This window comes from Charadrius vociferus, unplaced genomic scaffold (genome assembly GCF_000708025.1).
Source record: "Charadrius vociferus isolate BGI_N301 unplaced genomic scaffold, ASM70802v2 scaffold380, whole genome shotgun sequence".
Classification (NCBI taxonomy): Eukaryota; Metazoa; Chordata; class Aves; order Charadriiformes; family Charadriidae; genus Charadrius; species Charadrius vociferus.
Window position 1 is genome coordinate 594609 of NW_009646428.1, and position 26525 is coordinate 621133.

Sequence of the window (26525 nt, forward strand, 5' to 3'; positions counted from 1 at the left end):
CATCCTTAAGAATCAAAGATCTCATATTTCACTCACATATCTTACCTAGCAGCTATCAGAGTGGAGTGACTTCAGGTGTGTACCATTACTGGCTGTCCGTAAAAGTGACCCATGGGTGAATAAGTCTGTATCCTACTAACATGAAGCCCTCGTTTCATTATCTTTCTCTGATCTGCATTCTGATAGGTGCTTCTTTCTTGGAATTGTAAGGCAACAAATGAAAATGAAAACATAAAAAAAAAAAAAGTGTGAAATTTTCCAAGATGTGGACAACTGGTAACTGTATGCATTTAAGATGTATGATACATTGCCTACTCATCTCTCCCTCAGAATATACATTTTATATATTTTTGTTACTCCTGCTCCACATTTGGAAAATAAATTTTGAGAATTATAATAAAGAGACCTCAAAAGTCAAATATTTATTTCTATCACATGGAAAAACTTACCTTCTAGAGCATTCCTTGACAATGAAGTCCAAATCTCAGCATTCTCTAGCAAAAACAGAGCCTGGCTCAGAAAGAGTAGAGAACAGGGGACGACATCATTTGGCAGCACTAGACTTGTTTAAATTCCTATAAGTGCTTCTCTCTGATAAGGAAATGGTCAAAACTTTAGTAATTAAAACTTCTCAGAAGTATAATTAAGTTCTATATCAGTAATGGTTTGTATGAATAAAGTTAAAAGTGCAAATAAGTTCATTTAGAAATAAAACATTTGAAAAGTTTTTTTTTTATTTTTACCAAAAATTAAAATCATAGTAATATGTTAGTCTCAGAAACTTGATGATGCTGCTACAACGCAGAAGAGATGATTATATCACAGAAAAATTAATAATCGGCTATGTCAAGGTAAACAATAATGCTTATAAGTTACATAAGTGAAAAACTCAAAAGTATATTCAGGTATTATGGATAGAATAATTGTGGATTTTAAGCTTTGTCATTCATTATCTTGGGGAATAGTCTCCCATAGGCCAGTTAGACACATATGAAACAGCCGATAACAGAAAGATCACTGGAGTAAAAGAAAGTATGGATCTGTGGTAGGTAGTGGCTACAGAGTAAGGAGGAATGCTGCAGAGAATCCTTCAGCTTCATTCTTATCTCATCCTTCTTTGTTTGTGGTATTCTGCTGTACAAAAAGCTTGCATAGAGTGTAATTGTAGTCTTGACACTACCCGTTCATAATGCATACTAGACCAAAGGGCATGTTATTGTCTTATCAGTGGATTCTCTGTAGTCCACCTGGAAGCAAAAGTGCTGGGGCAAAGATTATTCAATAGGAATAAATTCTTTAACAAAAAAGTCCTACTTTCTTTAGGAATTCTACATCATCCTTCCATCTCAGTCTACTAAGTAGTGTTAGGTCTGTCCATGGCTGAGGTTGAAGACCAGGGGTGTAATTAAATGCTCTAGGGAGGATAATTATATCATTATTTTTTTTTATAGTAAAGAATCCTTCTCTCTGGTCACAGTAAAGGAAAGCAGAGCCTCCTAATATCTCATGCATTTAACATATAACAGGGCCCACCTCTTGGCACACGTGCTCACACACACACTACTTTCTGCAAGTTTAGAAAGTCTGTCCTCCAAAACACAAGTAAAAATTTAGCCTTGTTGTTATCAAGCTTGCAGATGAAGGGTGCATCTTATACTTTCACGATGATCAAAGCTGTCAACTCCACCCTACTGTTACTCAGAATTTGTTCTCTCTCCTCCATCCCTCCACCAGAAATATTCTGTTACTCTTTTATGCACATGACAGTTTCTCAGATACACTTCCTCCTTTTTGTCATCTAGCACACTCATTTTCTTCTCTTAAATCTTTTCTCCTTAAGTCCTAACTGTTTCCATAAAGTGCCATCATTCTTCTTTGCCATTAAATGAAACCAGACTGTGAAGCTGACCGTAACATAACCAGCAGGCAGATTCTGCCTACATCTTCTGTTTAAGCAGCCCATTGAAACCCACATCCTGTTTGACTTCTCAAGCCACAAAGAGCCAAGTTTCCATGTTCTTGCTTCTTGCTATTCTAGAGACGAGTCATCACATCTCTGACTGCTTCAGCACAGCACCCAGTTGGAAGAAGAAACAAAAAGGAACACCAGAAGTATTTTACTATTAGTATTATACTAATATTCTGCTTATGGCCTCTACTTCCCTTCATTTCTTATTTTCCTCTAAACGGCTCTAATGTTAATGGAAAAAGAAACCTTCCACCTCCAACTGGAAACTCCTAAGAATACAACCATATCTTCATACAGATTTGTCTGCTAAGGTGAGAGGCAAGGAGCCTAAGTCTTCTTTTCTTATTAAGTTATTAAATACAGTTAGACGTTATTTAAGAAAATGTTTTCATGTACAAACTTTTTCTGTGTTTTTTCGTAGGTAAGAAAATAAATCATTCTTAAAATTTGTGTGCAAGATCATTCTTGAAGAGTTCAACAATTATAAAGTATTACATTATACCTTGCTGTACATTTATTTCATTTTCCTCATGAGACCAACTTTTTTTCTCTTCTTTAAGGCTATGATCAGATGTAATTTCTTTCATATATGTCTTTCATATTTTTATTTCAAAAAGTACATCATCTTCTATAGAGCTACATTACTTTAAGAAACTGTACTTGTAACTTATGGCAGGCTTTCTGTTTGATTATATGTTGTTCCCAAGACTGGCAGTGCTTTCTCATTAGCACTTTCACACTTGATTAATTAAAACAAAGCAGAAGTCATGCTTTTTCATTACTGTGAATCCCTTTTGAATACAGCTTACTAGGATTGCAGATACTCCAGGTTGAGGGAAGACATGTCATTATTTCTCCCATTCTTTCCCCTTCTTCCCAAGTTTCAGACATCTGGACAGTATTGAATTTTGAGTGTTCTGTAATTGCTGATTCTGCTACCAATCCAGTAAGTCCTCATGATCTGTTTCTGCTTCTGATCCCTCATAACATTTGATGACTGTTCCCACCTCTGCAAAGATTAAGTAGAGCAAAGAATTAAGTAGGCTACTAGCAAGAACAGTATAGCTGTTAAGAAAATGTTTAAATAATTGAAAAGTTGAAAAGATAAAGGAAAAGGAGAGATCTGTGTTAAAGAAGGGAAAGAAATAGATGTGGTGCAGAAGCAACAAGAAAACTAGAGTCAGAAAAGGAAAAGACTGAGAGATGGAAAGCGTTTGCTCTGAGCTTTGTTGGTAACACTTCACAAGTTAGCTACATGTAACGCAACACCCAACCTATAACTTAATGGAATCACTAGAAAAGAATAAAAACTTCTGCTACAATAAACTGAACTTCCCTACCCTTACCACTGTCCTACCGGTCCTCTCCTCAAAATAAGCTATGCCCTCTAGGATATCAGTTTCCTCACTCTGCTGGGTCTTCACAGTCTACCTCCAGAGGCTAAACTCAATAATCTCTTGTTGCGTTGTAGGCAAAATTATGTCATGGCTTGTCAGCAGAAGGTAAAGCAGACAGAAAGTTCTTTTTGTCTGTGTTTGGCCCTTTATGTTGCCTTAAGAATCTGACTCAAAATATGGCTTAGAAAATTCTTGGAGTGCCTGAACTCATGCTGTCTTCCTCACGGAATGTCTGGGAGATTGAAAACCCTACGGGTAAGGCCTTACTCTAAGTAGACTTCTATTATCTGCTTGCAAAAAGCTTTATCCTTTTGTTCCACTTGGAAAATCCTGTAACAGATTCCCAACACATCATCATTAGTGCAGCTGTCCACTGTGATCTTGGTTCAGAGATTACTCACAACGTGCAGTTTCCTGGAGCTTTGGGCAGCTCCTACACACAGTGCAATGCCCCTTCCTCACCTTCCCCATCTATTCTTTCTAAATAACCCATAGCCACCTGTGGGAATATAACGGAAGATTGGCGAGGAGGTTTGTAAACACGCTCAAGTGACTCGCACCTAGGATGCTGGACAACACACATATCACACTAATTGTCGTTCAGTCTTGTGTGCTTGCAAGTAGAATGTCTGCACTTAGATAATGTAAGCCTGGGATGGACTGAGGGACACCTTATCTAGCATACATGACATCACTGCCTTGTTGTTGAAGAAGATCAAAACACAGTGGAAAACTACACCTGCTTGAACCCTTGAAAAGCATGCTCCTGCTAACAACGACTTTCTCCCACCCTGCGCTGCCTGTATGCCCTGCTTGTGTCCCTCTGCCTGGGCGTTGCTGCGGAGACTCCCCGATTCACGAGGTATTGAAATTAAATTTGTTCTTTGTCTTTCATCCATGATCTTGTGGTCGTTCCTGCATCCTGCTTAAGTTGGCTCCCACACCATCCGTGAAAGTCATGTGTGGTTTCCCACCCAGTCTTTGTGATTCTGCTCTGATCACTCTATAACATTCTCACTTCACAGACACTTCCAGTTCTTCAAGTTAGTTGCCCCAGTTTCTTATATCAGTGTACAGATTCTTGACATCTCTGAATATCCTCCCTTCTAAGCAGCAATGTGCAAGCCTCCCTTGTAGCCTTCCTCAACCAGTATTTTCTTTACTTACCTCTGTTCCCTGAAGAACCAAATTTAAAGCCCTCCTCACTGGATTAACAAGCTTGTTCACAGGCTTTCTTCTGTCTCTTTGCCACATGGAGCCTCTCTCTTTATAGCAACCTTTTTTTTAAAACATAAATGAAGAAGCCAGGCTCCTTAGAAATACCAGTTAAGCAGGCAGGCATTACTCTGCTGGATCTGTCTCCTACTAATCAGGTGCTTAACCTGAAGAATTGAGAGGAACATTATCTGGACTGCTGTCCTACTAAACGCTGAACCTAGAGCTGTGTAATCACCTATGGTCTGCTCAAGTGTCCCCACTAGCCATATGACTCATGTGAATGATAAACATCAGATACTGGTCTGAACGAGCCTTTGCAGTCTCTATAATTCTCTGTAGTGCTCTCTCTTGAGCATTCCCTTAGCAGAACTTGTTCATCCTCCTTTGATATCAAGGCCTTGGCACAAACCTTCCTTCACCTTCCTGCTGCTGCCAGAGGTTACCAACTTCCAGGCTACACTCGTGTGGGAGTTCCTGTCCTCTTTCTTCTGCTGCCTTGCCTTGGTCATAGAACCTTTCATAACTCTGAACAGTTGGGGCCATTTCCTCAGCAGAGATTGTTTGAAGCCAGTCATCTTTAATTCAACAAAGTCTGCTCATGTCTTCTTGCATCTTTCTCACATGGCACTGTTCAATCAGAAAACAGCTCTCACAGGTGAGGCCATTGCCACCACTCCTGGGCCCAGCCCTATGTAAAATAACCTGATTTTATCATTATTTGGCATAATTACTTTAGGTTTGGATTTTCATTAGTCAAGAGTCCCAGCAGGTTGCTGGGGAACACAGTCCTCTTTCAATTAAGGCCATGGAGCAGTCCATCAGGCATACTTCTGCCAGCCTGAGCTTCTGCTACTTTTGTTTGAAATTTCACTTCTATTACAAATCAGAAGAAAATCCAATAGTGAAATCTAAAAAAATCTTGTGGGGTTTTTTTTTCCCAGATAATCCATATTTTATCCACCAAGTATAAAATTGCCTTTGCAGTGAACGGTGTAGTACTGGTGTTTTAGTCTAGTGTGGATTTTGACAAGAATTCTGTCATTTGACCCATACTTGGGATCTTTTAGTACTTTCTTTTAACATACCAGCACTGGTATTTGATAACAAACCTTTAAATTTACTGTTACTATTAGAGCTTGTTTATGTTAATTGGTGGTGGTTCATTTATTTATTCTAATGCAGAATATGATTACTTTTCTTCAATTTTCCAACCTATGTGAGATGGAAACTGGTTGAGATGATCATACATCTGCCTAGAGCCCATATGTGAAATATTTACTTTGCATTTAATCTTCTGCATCTTGTAATATTACTCTTTTTAAAAATAATAAAAAAAAAAGATATAAATGCTCTATCCTATTTGTCATCTCTACAATCACCTAAAGCTGACAGCATGTGGCTGGTGATAAAATTTAAAAAAAGTGAGAAACTAATCCACTGATTAACATCATATGTTGTATTTCTGTTATGTCAGACTTTTATGTAATGATCATTTGATGATGCTTTTGTAAAGTATCTCTCTACACTTCTGCCTATGCAAGATATCAGGATAATAGAGAACTGTGTAATTTAATCTTTTGCAAAAATCTGCCCTCTTTCCAGCATCCTTTTCGAACTAAAAATTGTAAATCCTAGTGTTAAAGTGTGTGTTACAAGTGGTGACTGACATTTCATCTTGGCCTAAAGATGCAAGTCAAGGTTAAATGATTCCAAAACCAAAAACCTTCAAAAAGACTTGCTACCACTGTGTCTAAGGATAGTACATGAAAGTCTGGACCATTAACATAATACATTCTATTTCTAGAATGGCAGAAGAAGCAAGTTAGAAGTTTATCATTTGTCACAGCTACCTGAGAATTTGTAAATGATTCGTACATTACACTCTTCCTACCTGAAATGGTGGAACAAAAGGGTATTACAGACCGTTTTCTAAACTCTACTTTAAACAAGTAAATAAATACAAAACTTTCCCTAGAATCCATTACTCTCACATATTTTTGAAGGCAAACAATATTTTTCTTTAATAAATAAAGATACTGAATAGATTTCTCTTTCATTATCCCTGGTGCTGGACACACGGGCTGAGAAAAATTTGTGCCTCATATTGAGCCATGACACACAAATATGCCAGCTTTGCTTCTTTCCAAAAGGTAAACATCTAATTCAGGCACAGCATATTTTCTCTTCAATGTCTTTCCAAATAATGGCTTCCTAAATTTTGATCTAACAGATTTATTAGTGTATTCATCAGTACTTCTTTTGTTCATGGCTCTCCGAGTTATCACATACAGTTCAGTAGACGTAGCAGGAGAACTGTTTTCTTTATAATATGTGTCCTTTGACTATTGCTGGGCCACAGGACCACCTTAAAGCTTGCTTCATTTTTGAGCATAAAAGGCTGGTCTATGTCAGTCTTTGGGGGCTTTCCCTTTTAATGAGTATTCAAAAAATGACTGACGGCTAAGTGTTCTTAATGTGTGTTCTGGTGTAACCTGGCAGACAGCTAAACGCCGCACAGCCATTCACTTGCTCCCTGACAGTGGGATGGGAGAGAGAATCAGAAAAAAAAGTAAAACTTGTGGTTTGAGGTAAAGACGGTCCAACAGGACAGAAAAAGAAGGGAAAACACTAATAACAATAAAAGAACATACAAAACAAGTGATGCACAATGCAATTGCTCATCACCCATTGACTGCCCAGCCAGTATCCAAGCAGCAGCCGCCACCCCATGGCCCACTCCCTCCAGTTTTATTGTTCGGCCTGTTGACATACAGTATGGAATATCCCTTTGGCCAGTCTGGGTCAGCTGTCCTAGTCATGTCCCCTTCCATCTTCTTGTGCACCCCCAACCTTCTGACTGGCAGGGCAGCAGGAGAAGCTAAGAAGTCCTTGACTTAGCGCAAGTGCTGCTCAACAACAACTGAAATGTCAGTGTGTTATTAATATTATTCTCATCCTAAATCCAAAACACAGTACTACACCAGCTACTAGCAAGAAAATTAACTATCCCAGATGAATGTAGGACAATGAGTTTGTTCTTTTCTTCCCCAGTCGTCTTTAGATTTTTTGTTTGGCATCAAACCTTTGATTAGTAACTTACCTGCAAAGGGATAAGATGCCTCTTTAATCTTTCATCTAAAGGAAAAATTAGCTTATGAGCAGCTGAACCAACACAGCCAGACAGCAGATACCCCTTATGGGTCTACACTGGCTGTGGCCAGGCCCACATCTGAGTTGGGTCCTAAAGGTAGACTTCTCTTTGACTTCCTGCTAAACCACAACCAAAAATCTTGTCTTAAAAGCAACTCATGCTATTATTCAATAAGAACCTGCAACAATTACATAATTATGTAAAGGAGAATAATCTGTAGATAGTTACCTAAGGTCCAATTATAATGATACAGTTTTCATGACACTGAGTATTTTTCCATTCTAAGACCACAAAACTTTGGATTGTTTATTGTGGGTGGTTTACTACAAGGATGCTGCTAATCACAGGCTGACAATGATTATATCAAACATTGACTTTGTTTCAAACCAGACATCATTGAGCCTGCCAGAATAGATAAAACCTGAGTCCAGAAAATGGCCTACTCAGAAACAAATCACAGCATAGGTTAAAAAAAATAAAATAAGATCTAAAAACAAAACACAACAAAAAAAAAAACCTTGAAGATACTCACTGGCTTGTTGCAGTAGGCTTTACTAGAAAAAAAATCTGCTGCTTATAGTTTGTTTCATTATTTGGTTTTTTTTTTGTCTTAAAATTGCTAATCTCTGATATAATAATTTTATAAAATCAATACACTCTGATCGTTGTTTAGGAAAATATATAGTCTAGTATCATTGTTTAGTAAAATGTTAGGAAAACCAGCTGTTACTGTTAAAATCTCAGGGAAACTAAACGTAAGAGAGGGGTAATATGTGTACATAAATAATTACATTTGCTGTCCTCATGTTAAAATCAGAGGTTTCAGTTATAAGTAAAGGCAGAATTTGCAATGCTATGTGGAATAGGAACAAACACATCGAATAGATACAACAACAACAGCCCTTAGCCACTCATAACTATCCTGTTATTTCACAGTCATGACAGGGATTTTACCCTAATTCAGCGCTAGATCGATTTTACAGTGTGAGGTCCTGAAATGTTCCTGTGTCTCCCCACTTCTGCTAGGTGAATACCACACTCTGGCTCTTGAAAAACAGGAAAAACAAAAGCAAGTGTTGGTGGCTTTCTGTAGGACTAGGCGACTATAATTGTGGAGATGCAGTATCAGTGGAGCCTTGCATTTAATTTCAGTCACTTTTAATGGGTACCATTAGATCTATGATTTCTCAAGTACTTTTAGTGCCTTTTAAATAAGCTAAAGTTTTGATGAAGCCAGCATACAGCATGCTGCAGGACTAAAGGTGCCTTGAAACAACTTTAACACTAAACATTGTTCACTTTAGAGTACTTTTAATATAATTACAATGATTTAAAAATATTAATATAGATGAGAAACTGATCATAATCTTCCTAAATCTCATTAGGCACTGAATATTCTCTTCATTCTCTTTTCAAAGTTTCTGCATGAGTTCTTAGAGTGAAAATGAAGCAGCCAGGATGCTTTGGTAGGGCCTTCATGGATTATCCTTGGCAAGTGATCTGGAAAAGAGCACTTGGTAGGATGTGAGTCTACACAGTGTGTTTGGATCAAATGCACAAAACTTTCTGGAGGGCGTTTTGTCCAAAAATGAGCATTACATCAGAGGATGATGACCATCAGCCAGATCAAACTGTAACCAGGGAACTTTGAAATAGAGTGACTCCAATGAACTGAGGACGGACTAGTCAACCCAAAAAGATAAGAGAATTATGAAAGTCTGTAATGGTGAGAGACATTACACCGGAAAGACCAACAGTTAGACATGGCTTGGCACTGCTGGATGCCACCCCATGGCACCATCACCTCTATCCAGCATTTCCAGGGAATATTGGGAGCAGCCTACACCCAGCTGGTGGCTGACAGCGTGGGGTATGCATGTGGGGCCTCATGGAGGACTTTATGGCACATGGGTCAGTGGGGTGTAGAGTGCTTCTCAGGTACAAACAATGCTGGAGCACCCATGTCTTCCCTAGGAAGGGTGTGCAGGTAGGTTAACCTACGCACTCAGGAGTGGGGTGTGCCTGTAATCCCGAAAGCCTGGGAGAGAGGGGGGATATGCATGTAGTTGTGTGTGTGCATATATGTACGGTAAGAACCTCTTGGTATTAGATTTTTGAAGACTGTTTAGAAATTTGTAGGTGTTATTTACATTTTGTGCCAACTGATGTTGATGATCTGTTATATTATTGATACTGATCTTGAATGTATAGTCCACTGATTGCTGGTCCATCATGTAATTAATAAATTAATAAAATGCTTTGATCCTTATTTTGCTTTAAAGTATGTAACATTTCCCTTCAATTAGCTGTTCTGGTGAATGTTATTCTCAGCAACTGTCAGGAGCACATCTGGTCTTATTCTAATGGATCAGTGGTATAAACACATTTTTTGAAACATTCTGTAATTTAATTTCTTGTCTTATTTTTATTAACCTGCATCTGAACCATGTGTGCAATCATATTTTTGAAAGAGAAGATATTTTTTGTGCTCTTTGTTCTCATTTTCTCTATTTCCCCCAATTTTGCTGTCTGAAAAACTGGTGTTGGACATAGATATCTAATCTCCGCTTCAAAAGATGGATTTTGCCATTAGCTTTATTTCCACTTAACCATACCTTTTTTGGTGAAAGTGCTTAGAATTGAGTTGACAGCAGGATGAAGCGTAGGAAGGGAAACAACCCAGAGAGTAAATGTTTGTATAGGGGGGCAAAAAAAAAAATCATATATCTTAAAACCACAATTTCTAGATGCAAGTTTTACCCATCTTCACTTAGAAAGTCAATTTTTCTTGACGGAATTGAGCAAGTCTCCAGAAAATATTCACTGCTGAGGAGTACCAACATCATCCCTTCAGGAAACATTTACCCTTCCCCTTGGCTGAAGGCCATGACATCAGGATTTTTGAAGAGCAGAAACAATTGTAATATGTATCAGTACAAATATTCAAACTGAAAAAAAAAATTGGGACGAACTCCTTTCCTGTATAAAGCCTATTTATAATCCGTCTTCCTAAACCTACTGAACGTAGATAACTCTGACAGCTATTGGATCAGGCATCTAAAGCACAGCTACACTAGCTTTCTCATTAGCCTTTTAATCCTCTTTTAAAAGCGAACAGTGGCTTCACTGTTTACAAGAGAGAAGTTACGCATTTTAGCCTCATCTCTCATAAAGAAGCAATAGGAAGCACATGGTTGCACAAGGTAGTTTGCTTAAAATAGAAATTTATATTTCTAAAATATAAATATTCTGAGGTTTAGAGATATGAAATATTCTGAGAGAGAAAAAAAGTGGTAACCCACAGCATTACAAAATGATATCTCATTATCTAACCAAAGTCAAACAAAAAGTCTAGAAACTAAGGATGTAAAATACATAAAGGAACTGTTTTACAGCATTTTGGTCTTAAAGCATAGCAGAATTTGAATCCCTCCTCACAACCACTGTTACGCAAATTATATGTAATGTTCTAATATGACTTTATCACCTGTTATATTTCTTCCTTTGTTAATTTTTTCCTCTCTATGCAAATCAGTACATTCTTAAGACTATATCTTAAAAAAAGCATATTTCATCTTACTATTTTATAGTATTATATCATTTACCAGTTGAGAAACACCTTAAAAATGCTTCAATCCATCCCATCAATTAATGCTCCTTGCTTTGCAGGTTAAAAAAAAGAAAAATGTATCCACTAGTTAATTCTCAAAACTTGCGTTTTATAGCAGAACAGGAAACCATTGCTCCCTTTCTGCCTTTTTTCCTTAGGTAGACCAGCTAATCTGTAGATCATGTTGTGTTTTCTGTTTTAACAGCATCCTAATTGGCAAATCTTGAAGCCTGTGCTGTCATACAAGGTTTCCAGTGATACATCTGTTTCTAATGTACAGTGCATAATTTAATGACGAGACACTTCAGTGGTCTACCCACTGCAAATTTCAGTTGTTAGAAATGTCTGGAGCAAGATGCCTTTAAATAGTAGGCACTTTCTCGGTACATTAATTTTCTCACACTTCGAAGCAGAAAATGCAATAGTAGCTGTCACTTAGTGTAAAGCTCTGTTTACTTTTAAAAGCTATTTACAGCTTAAATGTCTTGTTCAAACTGATTAGCTATAGTGGGATTTAAAACTTTTATAAGACCTATTTATTACAGTTAATGTGTTTTTCCTCAGACCACAGTTCAGGAAATCTGTTCAATCAGCATTAGGACAAGAGTGAGTTCTTTTTCTGGCCAAACCTGATAAATATAAGCCAACTGGATTTTGAGAACAATTGAAATGAAAAACATAAAACCCTAACCTACAAGTAAAGCACTGGCTGTGTTATTTGCATTTAATCCATTTCCTTCATATATACAAACAGAGAGAGCGAGAGCAGCTTCTCAACACAATACCTCAACAGTCACAAACCCATATCCTCATCTATAATTCATCTTGGCTAGTAATGTGCTTACTGACTGATGCTGTATCCAAAAAGCCCCTTACAATGTGGAAGATCTAATTATAAAAGGCATAACATGGTTATCCCACAACTAAAGGATTGTTTGACAAACATTCCAAACATAGAGACATACATAAACCACAAAAAAATCCCAGATTTATCTTAAATGGAGAATAAATCTGCCTTCCAAGGCGAAGACAAAAAGCACCAAAGGATGTAAGAATTCAGTGGAGAGTTTTTTACTATTCCAGTATCAGACCACACTGATCATTAAAATTTCCTCTTATTTTGTCCTTTTTCTTCATGTAAGCAAGACAAATTTATCTGCATCACTCAAAGTCCTTGATTTCCTTAAAATTGAGATGATTAATTGACGTGACTAGGAGAAAGGGGGAGGTTTGGCTAGTTTTTTCCTCTGTCTGAAAATGCACTTTGGACTTCTGCTAAATAGTTTCTACATTACTGTAAAACTTGAGCTGTACTGGCTTTCAAGTTGAGTTAGGAAAAAATATGTTTCAGGAATGGATTTTTAGTACAGGATGATGAAATGCAGTAGGCTGTTATCTTACCTTGCATCTCGCTCCTAAGACTGCTGAAAAGAGTTGTTTCCTCTAATATACACAGAGTTCCTCCCTTCTAGTTGGCACTGCCTCCTATATCTCTGTGCTGGAAAGATTTCCTGATTTCCCCTCTACTAGGAAGAAAATAAAGGAATAGATATCTTATCGTCTACTTTATTATTATTTATTACTATATGATGCCTGTCAACGTCAGTAATGTACCATCCACACAGTTTGGTGGGTGAGAACAGTATCATTTCCACTCCCTGTCATGCCGCTGGGCCAGAGCCAGACGGTCGATGCACCTCTCTCTCTCTTCCAGCACACAGCAATGGACAGTTGTTAACACTTTAACACACTAAACTTCCCATTTGGTTGAGGAGTTGATTTTTATAAGTTTTCTCACACTTAGCGCACAATCCCAGCTTGTGTCAGGCACATTCAGCACCTTTAGCAATCAATAAAGTTTACCCACATACATCTCTACATGTTTTCTTTAGGTCTTTATTTATAAGTGAGCTATCCAAAGCTACTTTATGGTACACAAGTTCCCAGATTTGCATGACCAAGCTTTCTATTTTATTTTTGAGTTATAGTTTATTTTTGAGTTATATTTTTAATTAAAATAAGCAAAAGAGCAAAACTCAAAGCAAACCTCACAATCAAGAAGTACTGGCACTTCTTTTTCTTTCCCTTTATATTGAGGATAGCTTGATGCTACCCTGCAAGGAAAATAGATCCACCCCTTCAAGGAACATGTGCCAAATTCAACATGTTGTAGTCCTATGCAGATTTAATACTATTCTTCAGTCCTAGAAAAAAAAGTCCAGCTTCTCAGGGTAATGAATGTCAACAATTAGAAAACCAAAAATCTTTCCATAAGAAAAACTGAAAAGATGCAAAGCTGAGCCTAGTTTATTGTTTTGCTGCCAATGTGACACTTAGCCACGAATGCCAAAAAGTTTGCAAAACTATGAGGTTTTGTTAGAAATCTTGGCCAAGCTTTTAATGGATATGGACAGATTTACTGTTTGTGTGGGAAACCATGTTAATTAAGTTAGCTTTTGATTTGAAACGAGGCAAGTAAGACACTGATTAATTATGCTTTCTGCTGTGTAGGTCAGCACAATTTTAATACACAATAAACAATGCAAACAGGCACATGTACAGATGACATGGTGTGAAACGCAATGCACCTCACTCTTATCTTAAACTACATCCCATATCAAATCCGAACAGTAGTGTTGGAACAGAAGCTCCTTGCAGATAAAAAAGAAAGATGAGGGCTTAGACTTAGGTGGCTTGCAGCCTAATGTTGAGTGGCTACATTGTACATCCTTACTTTGTATTGGAGCAATCATTTAGCACAATTTATGTTGCAAATAGATTTTAGGCTACACACCAGTATACATACATGTCAGAACAAAAACTGATAGAAGAGGCCATGCTGAGCCAGACTTCCAACATATGAGAGGCTACAGATTTTCACCAATTACCACATTCTGTTCAGAGTATTATTTTACCTGTTAGCACTGGCCAACCTTAAGAAACCTGTCAAAATTACAGTGGGCATGCTTACATATGAAAATTGCTTGGTCTAATTTTCAGACTCATCAAATATTCAGCAGAAGCCCTGGGTACAGGGTACTTCCAGCTGTTAAATGTCTTAATAATTTGAACAAAGATTAAGATGCTATGACACCAATCAGAAAAATTCAGATAAGTACAGTGTCAGTTCTGATCCACCAGCCTCAACTCATGGTACTAAGTTTGATTACACTTATTTCTCCCATATCCTGAATATTAGCTTTGATCTGGGGCTCTTCTGCATGCTTTTGTTGTCCTGTGACATAATATTATTTAAAAATAGTATTTTGCATCTGACTGAGGTTCAACAAGTGTCAGCCCAGTTCTGTATTTTGTCACTACCCCATGAGTGGAAATAATATGAGGAAAACTTTACAATGCCGTTTGCTCTCATCCAGCAAAACTAAGGTTTTGGTAAATTCCATTTGGTATCATGTTATCTAAACATAAATTATTCAGATTAACTTGTATTTGATTTCAACCAGCGAGCCCACCTTTCATTTTTGAGTGCCCAAAGTGGTGGTCTTTGATCAGTCAGACTTTAAATATGGCACTTATTAACTTAAAGGAGGGGATGCTCCAATCCTCCCACTAGTCTGGCGTTCATTCAGGCACCTGAAAAGAAATTATTCAAATACAAAGGAATTACCATGTGAATAGTGCTTCCTCACAGTTTCTGCATATGCTGTCTTGCATTTTTATCAAGACTGCAAACATAAACCAGCGTGAGAAAGCAGGTGCTATTTTGCTCTGTCTTTTGAGCATCAGTCTTTCCCAGCAGTAAGCTCTGTGTGCTAATGGCCTAAGTAAGGCACTTCTCAAGCCCAGACTTTTTTTTTTTTTAAAGTCTTGGGCTTTTGATCCAGATTTAATTATGGTGCAGAACATTTAAATAAGAAGAGGCAGAGAGCAAAAGCCATATGATTCTTAATGTCCTTAAGAGTATCTGAGGCAACTGCAATGTAGAAGCAAGAGTCTAAAAAGATTCTAAACTATGAAGATGTTTCAATTTCTGTTCACAAATCTGCGGTTTGCACAGAATGTAGAACAGAAATGCCTTCTGTGTTACATTTGCCTGCCAGTAACTTATCCATATTGACTTATTAATTCTGTTTCAAGGTCATCTGTACTATGCAAAACAAAAAAAAATATTTTGTTCCCCATTTTTGTCAACAAGAAAATTAGAAACTATTTGTGATTAATAATAATTACTACTATTATTAAAACAGCCATTGACCTGCATAGAAAAGTGCTGCAACTAATCCACTGCCTTCTATGAGATTACTCACAGAGTATTGAGATTCATAATCAAATAACACAGAACACAGTATGTCAGTTGTAGAAGGGATACACCTAAATATTTACAAGTCATTCAGGTGAAACTTAAAAAAAAAACAACACCACACCAAACAGACAAACAAAAAACCAAACAAAAAAAAACAAAAAAAAAAACCAACAGGAAAAAACACAGAGAGAAGCACAGAAAACATGGAAATGTATTAAAAAAAAAAATTGGTGTCAATCTTAGTGGAAAAAAGTGTCATTACAAAAGACTAGAAGCATTCAAAAGAAGAAAAAGCAAGACTGATAACAAAAATAAGATAGGGAAAATGAGAAATCACTAATAGTTCAAATTTAAAAAAGGTAAGCTAACAAAAGTTTATTTGCACAGTATGAATTGAAGATAAAGGCAGACAAGAGAAAAAGGAAAGATAAAGCAAAGATGTCCAGTGGTACACACAAGGTTAAAAGAAAGGACAGGATGCCCATCCTAATGCCTATCCATAGTCAGATATTTCACTGTGTTTCAGTCACTAAGATTTCATGGATCTGGAGAAAAGATGTAAAATTCAGCCTGTCAGGCTAAAATAATTAATATCTGGTAGCTGTACCCAGGTTTCCTTTGCTTTCACCCATCACCAGTCACAATCAGTGTCACATCATTAATAGCTGCAGTTTTCTATTACAAACATAAAACCCAATTATGACATTTGTGCTTCTAAAGTAACTTGGATACTTCTTATATTTGACACCGAAACTCAAATTTTGACAAGATTAAATTTTCTAGTGATTTACAATCATGTGCAGCGCTGGCATCACAGTGCTGTGCCAAACCAAGTCCTAATAAAACTTGCTATCGCTCAAATAGTCCTTCACTCATTGTGTTTGGCAATGAAAAGAAAAAGGAAATGTAAAGAGACTGAAAAAATACAGAAGGTAACAATTAGTGAAAGGACATAGATATAATAAAAACAAAACAAAAAAAGGAAAACACATCTCAAGAATAAGCAAGTTTTTGTTATGTATCATGTCATCAAGCAGCCTACAGTAGCTGACAGGTGTGTATATAAGGCAAAGGATTCTCAGTACAAAGAGAATTTTCTTGTAATTTGTTAAAATACTGGAGAAAAAAAGTTGTGACAAATATAGTGCAAAGATTTGTATGCAGAAATAGGATATCTAAGGAGAATTTGTGTCTTAAAGACTGCGGTTTCAAGCTTTTTGAAACTGAATCCTTCCTATTTGAATTGACAGTTGAGTAATCCAGTTATTGACAACTGCAAATGTATATTGCCACTACATCTGACTTTGCAGACAGCAACCTGGTATCCTTCAGAATAGCTGGAAAAAGCAAAACCAAACTAAGGTTAAGAAAATAATGAGCATCAAGACGTTAAATCTTATATTTCATTATACCATACAACCAATCCTGTCATATGTATCTTGAGTTGTAACAGAAGGAGAAAAATTTGTGACCAACGTATACTTAGAATGACATGGCATTAAATAAAACTAAAAATTTTTGTCTCAAGTACACTAACCCCTACTTAAAAAATAAGAAAATGTCACCACAGACTGCCAAACATTAGTGGGTTAATTCCTTCCAAAACTAAAAGAAAACCTCCACATTTTCCTGTTCCTAAAACAGTAATTAAATGTAAAAAGTACTACTGCTACATCAACTTCACCAAAAAAGGACTTTAAAAAGCATGAGAGACTGTCAAAATGCCCCGAGTATTCACTGGAAAAGTGGAAAACTCTCATTCAGGTGTCTGGACTTTCTTGCACTAGGTTCTTGTCACATCCTGGTTTTCATTCCCACTGAGACATAATCTTTACTTCATTCAGCCTCACAGAGGCTTCCTTCTTTAGTGCCTTGGCTTGAATGAAAAAGAAAATATCTTAGGTTTAGGGAATAATTTCCCTTAAACATCTTTCTGTGAAATTTGAAATATTCATGCAAATTTTTAATTTTCACAGAAAGGAATCTATTGATCAGTTAGTCTCATGTTGAAGCTTCTAAGCAGCCCTGCTTGTATATATTCATTGTCAGTTAATTTCAATAGCCATAGATTTGCACTTGATATGTAACTACTTAGTAGGAGTATAATTGGTGATATATGCTAAAATGTGTTGTATTGCAATGGACATTTGTTAAATATGTTCCACAGTGACTTAAAAAAATTAACACACAAGGCAAATCAATTTTGTATTGCTCTCTAGATGAAAAGCAGGACAAAAGATGAACAAAGCTAAAAAAGAAACATTAAAAACTGCTGAAGAAAAGTAATTGTAAGACCTCAAACAATAGAACCTGGGAGAACTCCACTGAAGACAATGGTCAGAAGTAAATTTTTATCACTTAAGTCTGAAATGGGTATGGCCATCACGCCATTAAGCTATTATGTTCCATTAAGTGTGCCAAGTTCAACAAAATAGTCATTCACGTACTTAATTTTGGTAGCAGAGGAATTGACATATATGATAAATATTTTCAGAATTGTAGCACTAAATAAGAGTGGAGCTAAACATGTGATTAAAATTTCTGTTGACTGAGGCCTCTTAACATTATCTAATCCCACTATGGTTTAGTTTTTGCAAATGTGGTTGTTGGGGTCTTCGGTAAAAAAAGGCAGTGTTCACTACATCACAGAAGTTTCCATAGTGTTTAAAGCCAGGCTTAGAAGTTAGTCCATAGACTTCATGTATGTCATTTATATCTAAGAAGTGTTATTTTAAGATTTTCAAAAATCTTCTGTTAGTTTGGGAAACAGGTGAGAAATGTTATTTATACACATGGGCATTTTCTGTTTTAAATTGCCACAAGTCCTTTACATGTAGACGATTTACATCAGTCAAAGATATGACACAAAATGACCACACCTTAATGCTCTTCACTTGGAAAAAACCCTCAATAATTTCTACAGGGCAGCTGAGTTTCTGAAGAATTTCCAAAGCCCATAGGAAGCATTGCATTTAGTTGCTTCTGCAGAACAGGAAGATGTGGCTCCTTGCAGGCACATGCAGCCTCTGGTGATTTACCAACGTATATTGTCAGAAATCATAGTGTCACTTATTTTTAAAATAATGAAAGGAAGACAAAGAGCACATTACTGATTCTGAATGAGGACCTGTTGTAGAGCCAGCATTAGAACATCGCAATTTTGGCAATTTACTGTTATAAGCAGTTCTGTAGCTCATTATTTTCTACACAAAGCCACTTTAAAACCTCTCATATGCTTTTAATATATAACTTAGCATTAGGCAATTACCACTTCCTTTTCAGTTTTCAGCCTCTTAAGTCTTTGAACTCTTAAAACTACAGTGTTCTGACAATTTTTATAAAACCGCAGGGAAAGCAAAACATTTTTTGCTCACCAGGTCACAAGCATTAAAAAAGTGGTTTTGCTACAATTTCCTTTACTTTAAAATCTTTTTTATTAGTGGAGGATCAGACTTAGTCTTCAAATTGCAAGTTTTCTTATCAAATAAGATGAAATTTAGCAACCTGCATGGCATGTATATTTGCTGTGGACTCAGTTACTTACACAAAAGCTACTATATGCTTTAGGGAGGAGAGAATGATATTCATGGAAGAGTAGGGGATTGACTGTGGTGTTTTTTCAGTTGTGTTTAATTCCATAAAGAATACTCAAAACATCGAAAAATGAAAAAAAAAAAAAATCAGAAATAATGAAATCTGCAGTTATTTACCTGCATATAGCATGCATGTGACACGTAATGTACACTTTCATATGATGCCAATGTAGACATTTTGAAGTTCCTTTTCTTGGTATTTCTTGCCAGAGAAATAACAAAGTTCACAAGGAAAAAAAAAAAAAAAATCAATGTCTGCATTAAAACAATACTTTTGATTACTGTTTGCATGAAAAAGTCTTAGACAGTACTGGCACTGATATTTGGTGTAAATGTTCAAAATGGAATATTGAACGTCTTGTGACAGGAAAGACCCATCATCAGTGATGGCAAGGCACCAAGAGGAAAAACTAAGAAAAAACCTACTAACCTCTTTTTATGTCCACAACTTCACTCCCTAGAGTTTCAGATTAAATTTTAGCACCTGGTATTCATTAATGACTAATGAAATAAGACTCAGTACTAAACCTATCCACTCAGTATTTCATCATCCACAAATGACCACCCAGCTTATCCGAGCTTTAATTCATATCTTGTTACATATGGCCAGACTTTAAACTGTAACTACTTTTTTATTAATCCTATTGACTGAGTATTGCAAGGTAACAAATTCTATATTCAGCTTTGTTTATTATCATGGTATTTTAAAGGCAAACGCAGTCCAGAAGATGATCTTGGCACGATGAAATCTCTTGACAGATCCTTCAAGGCATGGAAATATTCCAGGGAACTATTAAAGTACAGAATGCAAAAGGCTGAAGGCATTGCATGGGATGATGACAAGAAAATCAAGACCAAAAGCAGATGATGCATTTCAGATGAAATTTTTTCAAGTAATAGCTAAATACTGGCAAAAGGTTGAAGGATTCCTAAACATAACCATATTACACAGTTTCAGATCAAAGAATATTGTTTCAGTGGTTGCAAAGAATTGAACATTTGCATTAGGGAACATTTGCAGTTTAGGGGAAACCTTACTGTTTTAATACTTCATTAATGCCAAAGGTTTGCAAGCAATTAAACACAAAGGAAATATAGTACATTGATTATTTATATAACATTTCTATATCAGAAAGATATTTCTCAACACAGACATCAAAAGAAAATATCAATAGCTGTATTTAATCATTCTTACAGGATTTTACTAGAGAAAAATATTCTAGTTACAGTTCATTTCACGTGTATTCTTAATAACATTTGTAAAATCTATCAAATTGAAACAGCATTTAAGAAAGATATGTTCTATCTACTTTGTATATATACATAAAGATAAAAGTAAATTACAGAGGAGATATAAGTAGTAAAAAAATGATACTATCAATAGATTGTAATGGATTTAGAAATTACAAAACGGTTTCATTTGTATTTATTATTCCTCAGAACCTATGAAAATGGCTGTGAGTTGGAACACAGAATTGGAGGGATGTATTGGAATATAAAGTAATTCTTTGGTATTACTGGCAATCATGTCCTAAATCCATTTCAAAAACATGCCAAGTATCTTATTAAACACAGCCATCATCTTCCCTTATAATAATTGAGCAGTGCTTAAGACTTTTATTTCTACGTTTAGAGAACTACTTTTTACAAATTATTTTCCTTACAGTGATGGATTTCATGATGAGAAATGTGATTTTCATAGTGAAAACAACTAAATGAAGAACTTGGGAATCTGCTTCTGTCTTTGGACTACTGATGCCTGCATTTTCTTGAAAAATGATAGTTCAGAAGCATCAGTTCTGACTTTTGAGTTCCTCATTTCTCAGTGCCCGATTCAAGACTGATATGTCCTTTGAGAAGGCTGGTCCATGGAGGCAGATGAAGTCAACAGAAACCAAACTTGAATATTCAAAGATCAGTCTAATAATAAGCACTCTAAAAAAACAACCCAAAGCTAACCAAACAAAACACTATGTCACAAATTTTGTGAATCTAGTGTAGATACTTTTGATTTCAAGCTCTGTTATTATTCTCTTCCCATTTGTACAATGTGATAGCAAACTCCTTTGCCTTCAATAGGGTTTTCAAAGACTAGTGAATTTGGAGAAAATATTGTCAAAATATTTTGATGTCAAATGTCAAAAGAAAGCCCTCATGTAAGTAAGTAATACTTTCCTTGGAAAATAGTTTGAATGGCATTAAGTAAGATAGCCAAGGGCTACACATTGAGCTAAGGAGGTGAAGGGAAAAAGGAAAATGCAGATTAATTTCTGACAGAGTATCATTCATGCTGTCCATGGCATGAGTCACAGAATATAAGGAAAAAACAACCTGTAAATGCATAATGGAAGGCCATACTGTATGGCTTTCAACTCCAAAGGTAACTGATGTCTTTTCTTTTCTTTTCACCAGCTGAAATTGCCACCTTAAAAATATGTCTCCTCACTGTGAGGGCAGAGACCCTAATTGCTCGATATGCTGTGCACTCCAAATATTTTGATAAAGAGATGTTTTCTTTACAGGTTTAGATGATTAACAAAATATGAGCATTCTTTCTTCTCTGTAACCAGAGTAACAGTCCCAGGTCTGCTGCCCTTTTATCTGAGTCTTCACCAGCCAGAGCTGGAATCAATCTGCCGCAAGAATGCCCCAGTAGCAGGTATCTCCCCCTTGAAACAAAGAGAGTTTGACATTTAGTATTGCTGTTAGTTGCCAAGGCTTCTCTGGCTCAGTCTAGTCAAAGACTGGCTCTTGCTTGGGATAGTTTATTTAATCACAATTTAAGCTTTAAAACAGGAGCCTGGAATACAAGCAGAACTTCCAGAGAAAGCCAACCTAAGACAGTCTAGTTAGCCCATGTGCAGAAGATAATGCTCTAATTGAAACTGTATTAGAGACATGCTGTGTGTTTAATTTACTGTGATCCATCTTCATTTTTCCAATTCACCTGTCAGTAACCAAACTCTGGCTTCTGGAATTCTCTGGCATTTTCAATAAAATATGTATGGTAGCTGAAATACAGGTTTCTTTGTGATGATGTTCATGCTTTATCTTAATTTGATGCTGTATATGCTATATGTCGATATACATGGTTTCAGTAGTCCAGAATAGTTCCATTTCTGTAATATAAAACACATATGATCTATTCTAGGGAAAACAATGACTGTACATTAACTTCACTTAACATATACTATCTAGTGTTATATGATTGACTTTTCTTCACCTATTTAAATATTTTGCTGAAAGGCTACAGATTCCAACCTCTCTCCATTGAACAGAACATTCAGAGTTCTGCACCTGGATCATTGCACAACTCTTTAACAAAATATTGCTTCAAACAATACCACAAAACAAGTTTGGTTAATTATTAGATGGAATAAAACTCCCTATTAACATCAAATTAACATTGTCTAAAATTTAAGAAACTACAAGAAACTACACTTCTTTTATGTTTAGTTCCATACTCTGCACAGTGAATTATGTTTTAGCATTTAATAATTTTATTCCTTTAGTAAGATAGGTAACCCTGCTTGACCAGGGAGTTGGACCAGATGAGCTCCAGAGGTCTTTTCTGGCCTCAACCGTTCTGTGATTCTGTAATACATAAAAAATGTATTTAAAAGTCATCCAGCCAATTTAGAAATAGAGCGTCAGGTTCTTCTGGTACGGTTTCCTTGGTTTTGGCTATCTACCTTCCTTATATATATATATAAAATTATAAGAATGACTGTTAAATTAAGCTGTTCCTTTACTCTCCCTTCTACAGCCACTTATTTGTCTCTGTCTAGGTTCACTATCTAAAGTCAGAGAGCTTGGATTTGAGCAGAAGTCCCTGGGCCCCATATATTACCATTTTTTCCTTTGATAAAATGTTCTTTGGAGAAATGATTTAGGAATGGTCTCTTAAAGGTGGAAGTGTCCAGCTACTTGCTGACCTCAATGCATAGTTACATCTTTGCATACTTCACATTATTACAGGATTGCGAGGGTATTGAATGGGTTACTGTAATTATTGACCATATCCGGTTCTCCATATGCACATAGAAAGCTAAAAATCTTTAATGGCAGGTGGCACACACTGTATTTAACTGTATTGCAAAGGTTCTGCTTTACCTGACATGTAAGAGCCTACATCTGATATTTGAAAAAATAATCTGACTTGTAGTTGGAATAATATGACTAGCAAACCCCATATAACCTGATGCAAAGCTGATCTGTACGTGAGCTGAGTCCTTTGAAACAAGAATGAGATAAGGAATGTTAGTTCTATATCGGGCTTGTTACAAAGCTTGAAAGAACACGCAAAAAAGCGTTAACATTTATTATTTTAATACAATGTTAAGACTATAATGAGAACAAAATGGCATAGCATGTTCATTTTTCATGAGAGGTGTTATAAATAAGAACACGAAAGGAAATAATATCCCTCTATTTCACTTGGCCTAAAGCATAACAGCTCTGACTAGAAAAATTGTGGATAAAAAAACCCACAATAAAACACAAAACAAAACAAGACCAAAAAAACCCAACAACAAAAAGCAAGTTTCAAAATTAGAACCACCTTCTGGATCATCACCGACATGAAAGTTAAGGAAACAAATAGCATTTTTTTAAAATTAGTGTTTACTTATAGGATAAGTGTTTGTGTTTTTTAAACTAATCCCACAAAGGAGACAGTCTTCTTCCTAGAGCGTTCTACCCACTGGAAGAATGGTTAGAAACTAGTTTTGTATGAAAGAACACAGAGTAAAAAATCTAGGCAACACCCCCAAAAAGAAAGAAGCTCAATACTGATGATAGTCATGCACATAACATACAAAGCAACACAACACAGGGGATCCCTGAGCTGACACAGAATGAGCTGTCACGTACAGCATGCATGTCTCTTACAGTGTCTTGCACTGAATATCTGAAGATTTTATCCTAAAACCAGCAAAACTTAACATTTCAGCATCTGAATGTTTTCCTCAGCTTGTAACAAATTCTCCTCTTCCCCCCCCGAAATTGTAACCATTGACTTAAGGGGCAGAGCACTTCAAATTTTACTAAACTCCAATGCAAGAAAATCTTGCTAGCTGCATTAGCTTTAACATTATAAGGTAAATTATTTTACATGAGTGACTTAGAATATGGAACCATAAATAACACTAACAGGTTTTTTTTTACTATTCACTCTTTTATATTAAATGTAAGGAAGTAATTTTAAAATTTTATTTCAAGTAAATGGATGCGGAACTGAACAGTTTGTGAACATTTGCTTCATGGTGCCCATAACACAAAGAAAGAATGATTAACAAAAGATTTTTTTTTTTCTATCAGTCAGGGATGCCTTTTGTGGAAGACTGTGAAGGTACTGAAAAGAGATATGTAATTTCTAAAAAAACTACAAGCTAATTTCAGAAAAATTGGTGACCACCCCTTAGCTTAACTACAACAACAGCTTAGCCAAACCTAAAGAGTTACTAAGAGAATCATCTCATTTCTGAGTTGCCTGACCACAGCATTGAGTTATCCTGATGTATATGTTATTTATACCCACAGGTGTCTTTTAGACACCAGATACTAAAATGCCCGGATGAACAGCAAATTCAGAAATACAAAACTGTGAATAATAGGAAATACTAAGCACAACAACAAATATAGCTTCCCTCTCAAAATCTTGGTGATCTGTGACATGATTCTAAGTCCAGACATGGACATGAGAAGACATCATCAAAACTTGCATGAATGACTGCAAGCAGGGAACAGTCAGTTCCTTCTAAGATATGTGTACATCACACATTTGGAAACAGCATCCTGATGGTTTCAAAATTTACAGTTAAACAAGTTAGCTGATGCTATTCCTGCTATAGAACAGGGGCTATAGCATCCAGTTCAGACCAGTCCACGTCACCACAGGAAAAACTTGCCAAATCTTAAATGGAATAGACTGAAATATTATTGTAGAAATTCAAGACTGAATCACAAATATCTAGGAACATGTACAAATTTCCACTCCATATTTGGAATAAAATAAATGTATATTAAAAAAAAAAAAAAAGAAAGAAAGAAAGACAATGTACATAACCTTTATCTAATGAAATAATTTGGTGATATTTTCCATATTTTTTAAGGATTTTCTTAGTACAGTACAAAGATATACCAAGCCTAAACTGTGGAATTAGTATTATTTAAAAAATAAAAGACCTACAGACAAACTGTAGTCTCAAAATGTAATGTAAGATACCATAGTCCTATGAATCTGTTACCAATATCTGATTCTTCTAATTAATAAGTTCTTCTTAAGTGAAGATTTAGGAAAGAAGTTTTTAAGGAAATGGGGTGGCATGCTTCAGAACTACACCCACTGTTTTAAAATAGCAGGATATTGATGATTACTTGCCTGCTTCCACCTATCCTCCTCCTAACATTTTTTCCTATTTTCCTTATGTACATGCTAAACTTAATTCCAGAAATTGTGGCATATTGAAAATAATTTAACCACTTCGGTTTGGGTTTTTTTATTCTGAAACTGAGTTTCGTTTTCATTCGAACCAAGTAAGCATATTTAGTGAGTGAACACCACAAGTTGTAAAGTCCTGTTTATTATTAATGCTATTTATAAACCCTATTCATTTATTGAAACACAAGATACTTTCCTAAGTGGGATTGCTAGATATTTGCATTGGCAAAATTTTCAAAACTTCAGGAAATTGGTTTCAATGATCACTGCTAAGTGTAACAGTATGTTGAAAGGTCGTCTTGTAGCATCTTGTGAAAATAGAAATTTGGTCAAAAAATGCATGGTATTTCAAGGCAACCCTGATGACCTTTGCAATACTATAAATAATTCTTTCTGTCTTCTTCAAATGGAAGACAACATAAGATTTGACTGGAGTGTTCAACATGTTCCATTGGATTTTTTCCTCCCCAGTAAGCCGTTGCATTTAGAGATTTCAGTGTATCTTATTCTTATATGTGAAGCATAAAATAGAGAGTGGGATATGTAAATTAATGAATATATTTGTGACAAGAACTTTGCGTATTTCTTCTTCTGTCAAAATTATTAGTGCAGAAATGCTCTCACATTAGTAAAGTGGAATAGTTGTTTTGCTTTGTGGAAACACAGGTCTGATCAGGTTGTTAAATCTATAGGAGCACATTTTAGATCCAACAATAAAATCTAGGCATTGCTGTTTAAACTTGTTTGAAACTGAGCTTGCCAGACCACTCCTTTAATCTCTTGGAATTCACACTTCATTGCAAGAGGGTTTGTGTTTGGACAAGGTCTTCATTTTCACCTTCTCCACCATTTCCTGAGGAAAATGAACAATTTTGCTGGGG